Source organism: Euprymna scolopes, chromosome 10, assembly GCF_053919585.1.
Source record: "Euprymna scolopes isolate OS-2025 chromosome 10, ASM5391958v1, whole genome shotgun sequence".
NCBI lineage: Eukaryota > Metazoa > Mollusca > Cephalopoda > Sepiida > Sepiolidae > Euprymna > Euprymna scolopes.
In genome coordinates, this window is record NC_136491.1 from 105,322,806 (window position 1) to 105,339,196 (window position 16,391).

General features: G+C 36.1%; 1 long non-coding RNA gene and 1 pseudogene across 2 annotated transcripts in view; both read left to right on the top strand.

Annotated features, from left to right (window-relative positions):
* Positions 1-16,391, top strand: part of LOC145286184 (uncharacterized) — a 330,937-nt gene that overhangs the window by 165,847 nt on the left and 148,699 nt on the right. The window lies entirely within an intron of this gene.
* Positions 15,935-16,167, top strand: LOC145286672 (U2 spliceosomal RNA; annotated as a pseudogene).

Consider the following 16,391-nt stretch of genomic DNA (forward strand, 5'->3'; position numbering starts at 1 on the left):
CGTAGTCATTAGAACATAGATTAAGCAAATTTCCCTGAATTGCAGTTTCTTAAGCTTAGCCTTAACTTTTATACATTTTAGAATCAAAATTATGATTCGAGATATATATATATATATATATATATATATATATATATATATATATATATATATATATATACTAGCAAAAGTACGCGTAGCTGACTGGGTTAAAAAAGAGCCTACAAAAAAATGGTCTCTGATTTATGAAAGTATGATAGGTTGTAAAGAGATAGCTTTGAATTTGGGGTATCAAAACTAAAGCAAAGCAAAATATGATGAAAGTAAAAATAAAATAGATAAACCCCATAATTTCTTATATCATACCTGTCCACACGGAAACACTTAACACAATATTCTGTGGATCTATACTAAAAAACCTTGTTAAACTTTGTGACATATTTCCATTCTATGAAGGTCAGGCGCGAACGAACACCCCATAATTTTATTATACCATATTTCTTCAAACTGAAACATAATTATCAAAGTATACTTACGCAGATAGATATGAAAAGTCTTTATTAAAGTTTGTGCCTATTTTCATTCTATGGAGGCCAGGCGCGAACGCAGACCCCAAAATTCTATTATACCATCCCTATTTAAGTTAAAACATACTTATCAAAATATTATCATGTACATCTATACCAAAAACACTTGTAAATGTTTTTTTTTTTTTTAAGTTTTTATTTCCATACTTTGTGGACCAGGCGCGTACGCAGAACCCACAATTTTAATGAATCATCATTATGCCAGATCAAACATTCCTGTGTCTCGATACATCTTCTATCATTATATGTAATCAGTTTTCTATAATAGTCAACCATATAGGAGCCTATTCGTGACCAGACACATACTCAGACGTTCAGCTTTATATCATAGATCTGTGTGTATATATATATATATATATATATATATATATATATATATATACATATATATATATATATATATATATATCCATTTTCATCCTCATAAGTGGTATAAAAGTGGAGTTAAATGTGTTGCCCAAAAATTATTCTAGCTTAATAGTACTAGCTCAATATACCAGCATTTAACATATCAACATAGCTGTCCCTCCTCTTATCTTAGAAAGGTCCTCGTGGACAACACAAGGATTTTGCAACGAGAAAGTAATTGTAAAAAATCAAAAATGCTTGAAGCACTATATATAAAAACCCATCACCCATCTATAAATAGCATTAGTTTTGAAAGTAGCAATAATGTGCTGACATGTTTAGCATAACCAATATACGACTGGTTTTACTAACATTGCCTTTTATCATCCTAATTTTTAATCGAGTTTTTTATCACTCGTAAATGTATATTTTAATCGATTCTCATTGACTCTTTTATCATTCGTAACTATATATTTCACTTTTAAATATTTTATCTCCTGATGATGATTCAAGAAAGAATCGAAAGCGCTCGTGTGGACCATGGAACATTTGTAAATACCTTCCATCTTGAAGTTAAAAAAATCTTACGAAAGATCGAAAAAATGAAAAAACAGAATCATTAAGCAAGGTATCTCTGTTGTTTTTAATGTTTGCCTGAATGAAGGAATGCTGCCTAAATACACTAATATATATATATATATATATATATATATATATATATATATATATATATATATATATATGAACGTCCACAGATCTGAGCACCCCACCCCTGCCTCCCACACTGGGTACTTAATAATAAAACTTTCTAGCTCTCCTCGCAATAATATTTACACAGCATTTCTGACGATGTCCTCTTTAATAGATGGCAAGCAACACTGCGGTCAAATTTTACACATGGAATTTATATTAATTCTTTTTTGTAAAATCAGAAAAATTGAAAAAATAGAAAAAGGAAGCTCTCTGTTGTCGTTAACAACGTTTTTTTTTTTTTTGGCCTTCGGGACAAGATCACAGTGTAGTATCTGTTCTTCAGATGCTGCAGTTCAATTTCTTGTCCTCTGTCAGTGGATGGGAAATCCTTCACGACTGAGACAATTTTTATTTTTGTTCCTTTTCTGCATGCTAAAAAACGACCCTGGTGTCTAACTCTGTCCCATGGGGAGGCATTGTAAATAGGAACAACGTTTTTTTTTTTTAATAAAACAATGCTGCCTAAATACAATGTGTGTGTGTGTGTGTGTGTGTGTGTGTGTGTGTGTGTGTGTGTGTGTGTGTGTGTGTGTGTGTGTGTGTGTGTGTGTGTGTGTGTGTGAACCACTTTGTATTATTTTTCCTTGGTCTTACTCGTGGGTTTTTCGCCCAATCATATAATACATGTACATCCCATACGCCACCTGGCTTATTGCCCTCAAAATTCTCCAAACGCAAGGTCGAGAAGGGCACACGAACGAAGCAACCCCTATCACAACGGCGCGTGGCTGCCAGACGCAGCACCCTAACCACGGCCAACAACAACAAAAAAAAACAACAGCTATTTTGCTTCATCGCATATTTTAGTTTCTAAGCCCCCCCCCCCTCACTCTCTCAATCTATCTATTCACCCGCTCCAAGGCATTACCAACCCCCCTGTTCTTAGCTACGCCCGTTTTTTCCCACTAATTCATGTTTTCTTTCAATCGGAAAGAAAAACGAAAAAAATAGAAGTGAACTTGTCGGTGCGCGTGGGATGCAGTTTTTTTTTTCTTTTTACTGCTGACAATACGAGCTACCAGCATCAGGTGTACTGCGTGACCTATGACTAAATAACCGCCCCCGACCACGCCCAGACTATGGCAGAATTCTTCTCTACGTCTTTGTCTGCGGATTCCTAGCGTTTGTATCACATGTCAAAAGTCACCACCACGTTGCCTGCCCCATACTCCGTATATGCGCACGCATTCACACGTATTAATCAAGGTTCACTTCACACTAGTACATGCACACACGCGCGAACGCGCACACACACACACCCACACACACGAAGGCATTTTTTTTTAAATTGTATTCCACTTTACTCATGGTTATACTCTTTTAAATGTTACTATTGATAGGTTCATCGTGTATTAGGCATGATCGACTTGTTGACCTTCGAGGTCACCTGTAACATAATATAAAGCTAAGTGTCTCATGGATCAGTATGGTCATATGAGATAGAACAGATTTGAAGTTGAATTTTTATGTACCAATTACAAGCACCCCTTATTGGGAAGTCTAGATTAGTTAAAAACCGCTCTGTTTCAAACCCAGTGTTTGTGGGAAGACGGTAAATGACACATTTTACTCTGTCGCTTTTATAAACGCACACATGGACACACAACCATATGCAAATACGCAATCAGTCAAACATATACACAAAAACACAAAGACAATCGCACACAACACATACTGATATGCATACATGGACACACAACCGTATGCAAATACGCAATCAGTCAAACATATACACAAAAACACAAAGACAATCGCACACAACACATACTGATATACATACATGGACACACAACCATATGTAAATACGCAATCAGTCAAACATATGCACAAAAACACAAAGACAATCGCACACAACACATACTGATATACATACATGGACACACAACCATATGTAAATACGCAATCAGTCAAACATATACGCAAAAACACCAAGACAATCGCACACAACACATACTGATATACATACATGGACACACAACCATATGTAAATACGCAATCAGTCAAACATATACGCAAAAACACCAAGACAATCGCACACAACACATACTAATATGCATACATAGACACACAACCATATGCAAATACGCAATCATCCAAACATATACACAAAAACACAAAGACAATCGCACACAACACATACTGATATGCATACATAGACACACAACCAAAATGCAAATACGCAATCATCCAAACATATAAACAAAAACACAAAGACAATCGCACACAACACATACTGATATTCATACATGGACACACAACCATATGCAAATACGCAATCATCCAAACATATACACAAAAACACAAAGACAATCGCACACAACACATACTGATATGAATACATGGACACACAACCATATGTAAATACGCAATCAGTCAAACATATACACAAAAACACAAAGACAATCGCACACAACACATACTGATATACATACATAGACACACAACCATATGCAAATACGCAATCATCCAAACATATACACAAAAACACAAAGACAATCGCACACAACACATACTGATATTCATACATGGACACACAACCATATGCAAATACGCAATCATCCAAACATATACACAAAAACACAAAGACAATCGCACACAACACATACTGATATGAATACATGGACACACAACCATATGCAAATACGCAATCAGTCAAACATATACGCAAAAACACAAATACAATCGCACACAACACATACTGATATGCATACATAGACACACAACCATATGCAAATACGCAATAATCCAAACATATACACAAAAAATACAAAGAAAATCGCACACAACACATATTGATATGCATATATAGACACACAACCATATGCAAATACGAAATAATCCAAACATATAAACAAAAAACACAAAGGCAATTGCACACAACACATACTGATATGCATACATGGACACACAACCATATGCAAATACGCAATCATCCAAACATATACACAAAAACACAAATAAAATCGCACACAGAAAATACTGATATGCATACATAGACACACAACCCTATGCAAATACGCAATCAGTCAAACATATACACAAAAACACAAAGACAATCGCACACAACACATACTGATATGCATACATGGACACACAACCATATGCAAATACGCAATCAGTCAAACATATACGCAAAAACACAAAGACAATCGCACACAACACATACTGATATGCATACATGGACACACAACCATATGCAAATACGCAATCAGTCAAACATATACACAAAAACACAAAGACAATCGCACACAACACATACTGATATGCATACATAGACACACAACCCTATGCAAATACGCAATCAGTCAAACATATACACAAAAACACAAAGAAAATCGCACACAACACATACTGATATGCATACATGGACACACAACCATATGCAAATACGCAATCAGTCAAACATATACACAAAAACACAAAGATAGGTATACATTTACATATAACCATATGCAAATACGCAATCATCCAAACATATACACAAAAACACAAAGACAATCGCACACAACACATACTGATATGCATACATGGACACACAACCATATGTAAATACGCAATCAGTCAAACATATACGCAAAAACACAAAGAAAATCGCACACAACACACACTGATATCCATACATAGACACACAACCATATGTAAATATGCAATCATCCAAACATATACACAAAAACACAAAGATAGGTATACATTTACACATAACCATATGCAAATACGCAATCATCCAAAAACACAAAGACAATCGCACACAAACACATACTGTTATGCTCAAACACATACAATCTCGCTTGATCACTATAGATCGTCTTAAAAATACCGTGCTTTACAAACGTCAAAGAGGCGGTGGCCTAGGGGGTAACATTTCTTGCAAATAAAGTCAAGTGTAGCTTTTTGGCGGCGTTCGAATCTTTCGACCAGCGACAATCGTTAATTCCTGCATTGATGATTGCAAAAGCATAAAATACTTGTGTGTGTACGTATAAAAAATTATTTATAATTCATAATCATTTCGCTCTTTTAAGAAGTAATTTCTTAAAAGGTGAAAACTGTTTTCCCTTTTCCTCCCTATAGCCAAACGAAACTTGCATAAATAAAGTTTCTTCCTAGAACTTTCCTATCTGTGTAACACAATATAGGTCTGTGGAGAGGAAAACACCTGTGCTGGTGCAAGGCCTTTTCTTGGTCCCCTTTTCCATTGGTCATATCGAGATAATTCAGTTGCAATATATTATATGTTCAGGGTAAGAGATAAGCTTGTTAAAAGGTTTGCGCTGGTGCTACCAGATCATGCTGTCTGAAAATATTGGCTTCCTGAGACAAAATGCACCTAACATTGATGCTTTTTGTTTTTCTACTTCCTTTTGCAAAACTTAATTAGGTTCAGCAAAAACAAAACCATCAACCCTAACCCCATTTCCCTCATTTCCCTCATTCCCTTCTTCCCATTTCCCCTTTCTCTTTCCATCTCCCCCACTCCCTGACTGTTTTCCTAACTTAAAATGTACCAAACATTAACTGTGTAACCCTTTTCCCTCTCCCATTGCAAAACTCATTCATGTTCTGTAGGGCAGGAAACAAAAACGTTAAAATCTACAATAAAACAACCAAACCAAGCAGTATCAACTCGTGATTGAAGATACAAAGTGCCTGTAAGAATAAAAACCGTCTACAAAATAACTGCATGCAACCTGAATACTATTATCAAAATAACTGCATGCAACCTGAATACTATTATCAAAATAACTGCATGCAACCTGAATACTATTATCAAAATAACTGCATGCAACCTGAATACTATTATCAAAATAACTGCATGCAACCTGAATACTATTATCAAAATAACTGCATGCAACCTGAATACTATTATCAAAATAACTGCATGCAACCTGAATACTATTATCAAAATAACTGCATGCAACCTGAATACTATTGTCAAAATAACTGCATCCAACCTGAATACTATTATCAAAGTAACTGGAATCGGCATTAAATAACCCCAAAAGGGTTGATATGCCGTAAAACAAAACAATCAAACCTAAAAGGTCTGTGGATTTTATAACGTCAAATAAAAGACTCCAAGATGGTTTAAATTTTATTAACATTTTATATCATAAATGACTTCGTAAACTTTTAAGCACTTTAAGTAGAAAATTCATACGCTTTATTTATTATAGTTTTTTTTTCCGGATTACATCAGAATAGTTAATCTCTCAATCAAAACAGATCAAATAAATCTATAACCTTAATATTAATAAACAGAGGACCAGAATTTAGCAAAATTTTGTTGTTCTTTTTTACTATTTGGTTTTACAATGCAAATAAAGGTGTACAAACATTCCATACATGTTGTAACGTAGCAATGTATACACCCGAGACCCAACACGTTGTAGCAGAGTATGTCGCAAGGAAAATAGGTCAAGTAATAATTCAACTCTTTTCTTTTAACAATGACATTTATTTCCGGGTATTTTCCCGAATAGGACGTGATCGTTTTCCTTATCTCTGACCTCTGACCTCAGTCCTCTCGAACGTCGCTTCGAACGTGCTCTCGAACGCGTTCTCGGACGTTCCCGTCAGCGTGTGCCCACGTTCTTTTACCCTATCGTGACGTCATTTCGCACACGGCTCGATATTTCTATACATGCTTCTTCCCTCTTTTACAATGCTTCAAATAGAAGAAAATTCAAATCAAATGTTTCCATTTGGAATTTTTAGTAAACCTTTTATTTATAACCAATAGTAACCATAAACATAACTGCACATCCTAATCAAACTTCATATATGTCTCACATAGTTATTTATAATTATTATACATATATACATATATTATTTTTTCCGCAAGAAATATATATTCGTTTGAAGTAGCTGAGTAGTCTTGGCTATTGTTTTCGAGTAATAATTTAATAAGTTGCCTTACTAAATGAGTCTTTGTGGTCGGAGCTGGTATATCCTTAGTGTGAGGTTCTTGGTATCCCTCTCCTAGCCGGCTCTACCAGTCGGTATTTATAGCATAATCAGCCAATCATATTCTTTATATTGTAAATATTTTATTATATAAATCTCAAACGTCTGTTAGTGTGTATGTTCGTGTATCTCGCCAAAACTTTTAAAACACGTGACTAACACTGACAAAATTGGTATCGTTTGAACGTTCAGTTTTTAGGACGAGGAATATCCAGAAATTGGCCAAAAACATTCATTTTTTCATCAACAAAACTACGAATTACATAAAGTCTATTTGTTTCGCAGTGTCCGACTCACTATTAATACTAGCCAGTTGGTTCAGGCGATTCTGATCCATGGTAGACCTGGGATAATTTTTAATAAGCTTAAGCTTGCTGAAGCTTCTTTCTGCTCATGCTACTGTGGTTGGTGCTATAAGAAACTTTCTTAAACTGGCACTAAGGTTGGGAAAATACTTTCTAGTCTGTACTCTGTGAAAGCATTTAACAGTTCCAATGCACACAAATATTTTCTATCAAAATTAGCGTTGTGAACTATTGTTATGTGATTTATTTCCTGCGCGTCTTCACTGCTAATGTCTTTAGAATAATTTTCTGTTAGCTTAACTGCTTTAAACTTCAATTTCTTTTTTGACATTCTTTGGCACTTTCAAAGAAAGCTAGAAGTATCAAAAATTTGCTCTGTTGCCTTGAAACGAACTGTAAGCACTCCAATAACATTATCCAATACTACAGAGTGAAATGATAGTTGTCGCCCTAAAGAAAATGACACTACAGCTTTATTTTAAAACATTTATTGAAAAAAAAACAATTCAGGTAACTTGATTATGTAATAGAGCTGACAGCTATGCAATGTAGCCACCTTCAGCCTCAATCAGTCCCTTAATACGGGTTCGGAACTGGGCGCATGCATTTTCCACAAGCGTTGGCGAGAACTCGGCGAATGCTCAGCGAATGCTCGGCGGATGGCTGCGATCAGGCTGGCTTTAGTGTTGTGGGAGGTTATGTTAGTGATGTTCTAAATGTATGTCACAAATGAAGTAGTCCAGCGGGTTCAGGTCGAGGGAGGATAGGGCCAGTGAGAGAAGGGTACAAAGTCGTAGCACTCTTTAAGCCAAGTCTGGGTCTCTTTGGAGTGTGGGTCGGCGACAAGTCCTGCTGCCACACCCAGGGTATGCCAGCGGTCATATGATTGCACCAGGGGATCACCACACTCTTCAGCACACGCAGATGCACATTGGTGCTTATTTTCAAACCGACTTCGAAGATGTAAGATGGCAACATGTGGCTCTCGCTTGAAACCACACCAAAGGCCATAACCATGGCCGGAAACTTTGTTTTCTTCACCTTGACCACATCCATGTTAATCGTGGCAATCAAGCGATGCATTTTGAGGGTGCTGGAAATAGTCCTGCAGTCATAACTCGGTAGAGAGCATGACTTGTACAGCGGCGAATCTCCAATCTCGCTTGTTAGACATTGTGTCACTATCGCTCTTGGAATTGGTACAGAACTGGTTAACTAGTAGATGGTCTGCAACAAGCAAAAAGAAAACGGTTTTCATCAAACGGAAATGGAATCATGTCGTCTTTTCTAGGGCGGCAGTATGATCGTTCTGCACTGTATATAAAGTTTGTGCTTTTGAAAGTTGTCTTTCTCAAAGGAATCAATTTCTGATTCATCTTCATTTCATTTAAATTATCATCAGGTGTATCCTCATCATGGAATCTGGTTCTTTTTCTAAAAGGGGTACCAAAGTCTCTACATTTGTTTTTACTTCTATCTGCAGACTGAGTGCAATAAGTTTAGATTCATTCCATATTGCTTTCAAATTGTCTCAGAAAGCCACTAGTTGTGCACATCAGCTTTCTATGTTTGCAAATTGGATATCTAGACTGTAGCAAAAGTCAATAGGGGCCAGTATTCTGTATTTTGTGCCAGGAACTGACATAAGATACACCTCCATGATTCTTGGTGTGCGATTTACTTCGAGCAGGGCTTTTAAAGCCAATTTGACCCTTGAAAGATTAGCTATGAATGGTTTAACACTCTCAACTTCATCTGACTATCTCGTTGCAGATATACCATGAAACGAACAACGAATATTTCCCACTTCTTGAAGCTGCAGCTGAATAAGTTGTATATTGTTTGTGCACTTCCAAAGTAGGTAATTGCACATTCATCAGCATCGTTGCCAAAATAAATTATACATATGGCAACCACAATGAGAGAATACAGCAGTAGAGTGTTTTTTAAATCACATGTTTCTTAAGCGTGGGATTCTAGTGGGAATGCAACTCTATCAGATCTAAAATGTTTACATTATTTGAGTCACCAATGCGTTGAGAAGAACCCTGGAATTCAAGGTCACGTTCTCCTAAGAACATAATAACATTAATAATTCATTTCAAAATGCTGTACCATTTTTCCATTTCCACTTTAAATTGATGATTCTAGACGATTCTCAACACCTTGCAATGACAGATGTTTCTTTAATTCACGCAAAGTTAGATAGTGTTCCCTATACCCATTATTATGTTATAGTTTCCGCCACTGAACACTAACAGGACTGCCTTAAGCTATAGCCAATGCAGATTCGGATGCAGTATTAACCCGGCAGCAAACATTGTTCCAAAATTGACAGCACGGGAAACAATATAGTGACCCCCTCATGCTGACCCCAGAAAAGCTCGTCTCGAGTACGAGTACGCTGTTCCACTGACCTCTAGTAACATAATAGTCTATGTTGGAGTAAGGAATCCAATGTTTTTTGTTTTGTTTTCTTGCTTTTTTCTTGAACTGTTTTCATCAATTCAATACTCGATTTAGGAATTTCTGTTGTACCGTCTGCCTGAATTAATACCTACGCCATATTCATACATACCCCGGAAGTTATTTTTTATCAGCTTCTATCTCATTTTCAATATAGACTTTCTTGTTCATGGTTCTCTTCTCCCAAAATTGTATCCGTATATATTTCTGCATCATTTTGTCTTCTTTTTCATAACTACTTGAAAGAATGCGTGTAATTTTTTTTTTTTTTTTTACATTTTCACCCCAAACAAGGCACATTGCAACTTTGATGTAGGGGGCTACTATTAGGGACACAGGCTACAGGAGTACTAGGTTGGGAGTTGGGCAGCAAGATGTCGATTCACGTTACACTTGAACTTCTGCATGTCAGTACAGTTGGGGAAGCAAGAACCTGGCAGGGAGTTCCAAAGTCTAGCGGTTCTGGGGAAGAAACTGCTGGAGTAGAAGGCTCTCTTACATCTATGGATCTCTATTGTGAAGGGGTGGGATTGTACTGCTTGTCGGGTTTGTCGGGGTTATTTACGTAGAGGGGTACAAGTGCTTGCAGTTCGTCGGAACATACACCGTTAAAGTACTTGTAGAACAGGCAGACGGATGCTACATTGCGTCGATAGGACAGAGGCTGAAGCTTTGATGCTAGTTCAGGACCTATTAGGTTGGCGACTCTCTTTTGAACCTTGTCTAGGAGTGAGAGACTACCGGCCCAAATATGACAACAATACTCCTTACATGGGCGAATGGTGGCCTTATAGAGGTACAGGATACTTTCAGGTGTCAGTAGATTTCTAGCACGGTAGAGATTTCTAGCACGGTAGAGAGAACCTACCTTTTTAGCAGCGGTCCTGGCAATGCTCTCAATGTAATTGTTCCAACTCATGTTTCCTGTGAACGTTAGGCAGAGGAGTTTAAAAGATGTGCTTTCAGATATAGTGTCGTTGGCTATTGCTATTTGTGGTAGAGAAGGTTTCTTGTAGTTATTGAAGGAAACAAGTTTAGTCTTGGCAGCATTGAATGTGACCATCCATTTTTGTCCCCATTCCACTACAGATTGGAGGCCATTCTCTAGTGTTTCTGCCATTTCTTTAGATAGGTGTTCATTTGTTTTCCTGTCGTGTCTGTTATAGAGCGTGATGTCATCAGCATACATACCCATCTCACAGACAATTTTGTCAGGAAGGTCATTTATGAATATTAGGAATAATAGAGGTCCAATGATAGATCCCTGAGGCACTCCCGCATTTATATCCTCTTTTTCCTTGTCTTCACGTTTTTTTTTTTTGTTTTTTTTTTTCATTCCTTTTTTTTACTGCGGATTTACGCAGAGACACATTCCTAATATGCAGATCATAATAAGTTGTATAAGAATTACCATCTTTTCCTTTTCATCATTAAAAATCAATTATAAATGAAATTAACAAACACGCTGACAAAGATTACTTTTAAAGAATATATACAAACGCAATCGAAAGAATTAGTGGACAGTATATGAGCGACTGCTTCACGGAGATAAATTTAAAGGGCCAAATAATTCGGAGTTAAAAATATTTTATCTAATCGCAAGAATCGAAAAACAACAAGCAAATTTAAGTTCGTAAGTGCAGACCATTCTACTTCGCTACTGTTTTATAGAGATCGGTAACTTAAATTAAATGAAAACTTAGGCACGTTGGAACGATGAACGTTGAAATAGCATTTTAAAATACATTCGTGCAAAATGCCTACTAGACACTATCATCAAGTGTCCGAGGTCTTTCTGTACAGGGTTTGTCAGGACAACCTGACATGCGGATACCTTTCCCTATAAGTAAATCTTGACTAAATAATCAAAATAGCATGCACAGCCCAAATAAGATCTTCTCAGTATAGTCAACCTTCATTTGCTTTTATGAGGAACAGTTCACCTTCCCCTAATAATGTAACCTCAAGTAATGGCATGAAGTTGGGTGCTCCCTCAGACTAGGTGAAATATTCTCCTGTAATTCAGTAAGACTAAGTGAATACCGATGGGGTTGCCCAGAAAAAAATTTGATCGGCCAAAGTGCTCTTCCTCTAGGGCGTCGACTTTTCAAACTTCACGTTTCCGGCCTTGTGTCTAATTTACCCGGAGGGAAGATGATAAACAATCTTCTACTACTACTACTACTACTACTACTAATAATAATAATAATAATAATAATAATAATAATAGTAAAGACTACTACTACTACTACTAGTAGTAGTAGTAGTAGTAGTAGTAGTAGTCTATATCCTTTTCACCCCAAATAAGTCATATTGCCACTTGGACTTAAGAGGCTACTATTAATGATGATTGTGACGTGGGATTATGGGGATTGAGCAGTGAGATGTCTGTTCGCATTAAATTTAAACCTCTGCATGTTAGTAGAGTGAGAGAAGCGTGAAACAGGGAGGGAATTCCAAAGTGTAGCAGTCCGAGGAAATAATCTATTAGACTGGAAGGGTTGGCCCCGTAGAATTGCACCCATTACGAAGTGGACTTTTTTATCCTATCAAGGCAGGGCAGTGTAATGATTGTAGGAATGATCACCATATGATTATTCACAGATGGAAGATTATTCTTAAATGATGGGCAGAAAAATGGTGTTAATCAATTCTTATCTGCCAGATTATTAAGAGAATGACTATTTAATTGACGTGCTTTATATTCCTTTATTTTCTCTTTCTACTCTGTCTTTCTTTTCATCGTTATAAAGCAGTTCACCCGTCATGACAATTAAAGACTCATTAAAATAGAAGACTTCCGAGATAAAATCGTTTGTCCAAATTGCTTCCGGAGAAAATGTTCAATGCTCAACAAATCAGGAAGCTACCCTCTCCTTACATACTCCTATCTCCACCCATTCACACACACACACACACACACACACACACACACACACACACACACACACACACACACACATATATATATATATATATATATATATATATATATATATATATATATATATATATATATATATATGCATGTTTCATTTGTGTGTGTATTTGTGTATCTATGTGTGTGAGTTAGATCCTTATAGACTCCGAAACGGTTGATCCGCTTTTGTTTTTGTTTTTTTTGTTTTGTTTTTTTATTGTTTCTTATCGTTTTTATTATTTTTTTTTTTAATTTCATGCAAATGTACTTTATGTGTATTGCGGTGTTCTTAGATAGGTTTTGCCTTGCGTTCCTCGGATAAGTATTCTAAAATCGATAATCGAAAAAAAATTTGATTTAAGCAAAAACAGTTAGATTTCGACCAAAGTTTACACCCTTATACAGTTTAAAACCGCATGTGCATTTGAAAAGTTTTATCACCGAACAAGCAGAATGGCCCGGCGTATAAAATCAGCAGTGGGTTCTTTGATAAGAAAGGGGCACGTTTTAAATAAACGTCCCTGTTTAGAACACAATTAAACCATGATACTTGACTTTTACATGTTAAACTTTAATTATATGACTGTAAGTTTATAAAATCAACAGTAGGTCCTGTAAAATGAAATGTAGACTACAATGTATTGTGGACTACGTCACTTCAGGGAGGTATGTAAAGTTCCTTCCGGTGCACCGACTACAGCAGGCCATCCATTGATTTGATTGAAAAATGTGCGATTTCACAGATTTCGGTGACAATAAACGCATTTTGTGAAAAATTAGTTGATCATCATTCAATCCCGGGCAATATCGGTTCTCATTTTTAGTATATATATATATATATATATATATATATATATATATATATATATATATATCATGATTCTTTGGGAGGGTACAGAATTTAATATCGCAATCATGAAGGACAGACTTTTATAATTCATTCTAAAAACGTCTTAAAATAAAGTAAAAGGAGTGAAGAACAGAGGAGAAAAGGGGGGTAGCTGACCGGTTTCGCCTTCCCTTTCTCAAAGCTGTATCAGGGGGATCTTTTTTAAAGGTAGGAATCGAAAATATGTACAATTTAAAATAAAATTGCGTTGCGTTACGTTACGTGTGGGGGAAAAAAAAAAAATAATAATGGGGGGGGAGCGATTAAAATAAAGCAATGTTATATATTTCTTTGAAGTTCTTAGAGACTAATCACGTTCAAAACCAAGAGGCATTCCCTCTGTTTACAGAGAGAAGGCCTTCTTAACCGAACGTGAACAGTCTCTAAGATCTTTAAATAGAATAACGAGGGAGCACGACTCAGAATTGAAAATGAGGTCGTACTAAAGTTCGCTACAGATTACGGGTTTTTAATGAGATGGTCAGTGATTGAAGCCTCGTATGTATTGGCAAGTACGTCTGGTGCTTGGTATTCCCCATTTCTTATTTTAGTAGGTACGTGCTGTTTGACTCTTCCATCCAATCTCAATGTTGTTCGACTCACATAGTTGGTACTGCAACTACATTCAAAATTGTAAATTGCAGTATTATTATTATGATGGAGGAATAGAACATTTTACTATCATCAACGGATCATAGGTAACTTCCTTTGCAATTTGTCAACGCATCCAGAATAAAAAATAATCTAATTGCCAAGCAATATACAAGATTAACGGTTCATGTGCTGATTATAATATTGCATAGGATTAGTAAATCTGCTGGCGGAGGTTTTGTTTATTGTATAAGTTGTGTTTTATGTTCCGGTATTTTTCAGATGAGGATTGATAATTTCTATTATTTGGATTATTCGGATTAGAGTTCTCACCTTAAATGTTATTATTACAACAATGTAACATCTGATCTTCTTCAAGTTCGTCTTATTGAACTCTTTTTGTCGAACTCTGGAATCTCTATGGAATTTGAAACTGAACCCTTTATTTAATCCACCAGTGTAGACCGAGGGTGGAAGTTCAATCAACAGTATAATACTAAGAATATAATTTATAATTATTTAAATCTTCTACTCGGTCACGCGAGTTCGACAAGACGCAGAAGATCAAGAAATTGCAACCACCCAGAACAGTAGTCCGAATAACCAATATAACTCTCGCTTCCTTTATTTTTTCTTTAGTTCTCATATTCCGTAAGCAATATATATATATATGTGTGTGTGTGTGTGTGTGTGTGTGTGTGTGTGTGTGTGTGTAGGTATGTATGTAGGTATGTATGTATGTATTTAAGACTGACTTAGTACCTTCTCATTGGCTATACCCCCCTCCTCCTCCTTCGTTTTCCTTTCTCCTTTTCCCTGTGTATACTCATCACTTTCATTACACCGATGAAGACTGAAGGATCGGTTGAAAATTATGTACTTATAAACAAATTAAAAAAGTTTTTTTTTCATAATATTATTTTGTATTCCTGCACGTCACCAATAGAAAACGAATAAAGAAAAGTTATAAGCTTTTATGCGTTTCGTATTCTTTTTTTTATACATTTTCATATACATATACATATACACACACACACACACACACATATATATATATATATATATATATATATATATATATATATATAAGCTCCTTGCTCCTTACACTAAGTCGTTTTATGTTTTGTATCCATCAGTTTTCTTGGCCTTTTGGTCAAGATCAAAGTGTAGTATCTGTTCTTCAGATGCTGCACTTCATTTTCTTGTTCTCTTTCGGTGGAGGAGAAATCCTTTACGACTGAGACAATTTTTATTTTTGTACCTTTTCTCCACGTTAAAAAACGACCCTGGTGTCTAACTCTGTCCCGTGGGGAGGCATAGTAAATAGGTACTTAAATAATACATTTGTCCGTTACTATAATAACTAGTCTTTGTCTGCTGCTCGGATGATTATTTCGCTGTTCTGTTTTACGCTACAGATGACCGCGGTTTCTTTTGAAGGCTGATTGCAGTTTCTGTTATGGTGTCCTTTGATCTGTGAAAATTAGCTAGGCAATCTCGTCCTTTCATTAATAATCAATATGTGCTTTGTGTGAACTGGGTGGGGTCCGTTTTATACTCACTCTTGGTATATATATATATATATATAT